This window comes from Crocodylus porosus, unplaced genomic scaffold, assembly GCF_001723895.1.
Source record: "Crocodylus porosus isolate Cpor-Errol unplaced genomic scaffold, CroPor_comp1, whole genome shotgun sequence".
In the NCBI taxonomy this organism is placed as follows: Eukaryota; Metazoa; Chordata; order Crocodylia; family Crocodylidae; genus Crocodylus; species Crocodylus porosus.
Window position 1 is genome coordinate 197,114,579 of NW_017728906.1, and position 1,336 is coordinate 197,115,914.

At 58.2% G+C, this 1,336-nt stretch overlaps 1 long non-coding RNA gene across 1 annotated transcript in view; it reads left to right on the forward strand.

Annotated features, from left to right (window-relative positions):
* Window positions 1–411: 411 nt before the first annotated feature.
* Window positions 412–1,336, forward strand: part of LOC109306834 — a 10,659-nt gene continuing 9,734 nt past the window's right edge. The window contains exon 1 of the long non-coding RNA XR_002100124.1: window positions 412–497. This is a non-coding gene — a long non-coding RNA (uncharacterized LOC109306834). The remainder of the gene's footprint in view (window positions 498–1,336) is intronic.

Here is a 1,336-nt window from a genome sequence, read left to right on the forward strand (position 1 = left end):
TTGTGCCTCCAGCACAGCCTCACTCACACTGGCCCTTCTGCAGGGATGGACATCCCTCTGCATTGGGTCTGGGACTAGGACAGGAGCAGCCTTTTGTTACCCCAGCCTGCCTTCCCAACTGCCCCAGCCCCTGTCTCCCTGCAGCTCCAGTCCTGCGCCCTGATGCCCCCCTGCCCTGTATCACCCTGGGACCTCCCTGGGGCTCAGGGGTCATCACCTCTCTGGGTCGGGCACTAGGGCACGTCTGACCCCATCTCAGCTGTAGGAGCTCAGGCACTGGCTGCTGACACTTCCCCTCCAGCTCCGTGATCAGGGTGCTCAGGCAGGCAGTCTCCTCCCACAGGCAGGTGGCGTTTTCCTCCCTCCTCCTCCTCACAATATCCGTGTCCAGCTCTGCCAGCTGGGCAGCAGGACCCGCTCATGTTCAGCCAGGAGCTGGCGCAGCCGCTCGCACTCGGACATCACCAGCTGCCTCTCCACCTCCGGCTGCCTCTGGGGTGGACAGAGCCATGCACGGACAGGGGTAACGAGAGGGGAACTGGACACTCAGGGCAGATGTCCCTGAGACTTTTCCATGCTGTAGAGAATACCTCAGCCCCTCCCCGCAGGGTCCAGCCCAGGGCATTTTGGGGGGACGCAGCCCTGCTGGTCCAAGAGGGGTATTTTGCCCACCCCCAGCCACCCTAGCACTGCGGCTGCAGCGGGACTCGCATGACCCAGGGGTTTGCAGGGCCAGGCCCTGAGAACACAACGCTGCCCCGACTCATCCAGGATGCAGAAGCCTTCCCCTTGCAGACCCTGCCTGACCTGAGGGAGCTCCAGAAACATCTGCCAGGCCTGATGCTAGGACAAGCAAAATCCTACCCCTGGCTCACCCCGACCCACTGAGACCAGTGCATGGGATGCAGTTGCCCTGCCCTTCCCCTCCCTGCGCAGCTTTGGTGGCAAAGCCAGTTGTGTTTTGTACATTCAAACAAGCATCTAACCTCATCACCAGAACTGAAGCCAACTTCCTACAGCTCAAAACACAAAACCTGCCAACTATCTCCAGTACCCCCACAAACTGCACACCAGAATCTATCAAAGACAACCAAACCTAACTACCTGTGGGGGCACATTCCTCACAAAAAAAAACACTCTGCCTCCAGTCTCTCAGACCTGATCCTGAGAGGGAACAAATTACAATGCAAACCACTTTTCAGAGCTGGGCCTATGAACTGCACTTCATCAGCCTCCTAGGTAGTAGGTACAGAAACTCATGGACTTAATAGAGACAGTTCTGGCAAACTGTGACCTCCCGGACATCTGACACCACGGACACCTCTGCACATTTACC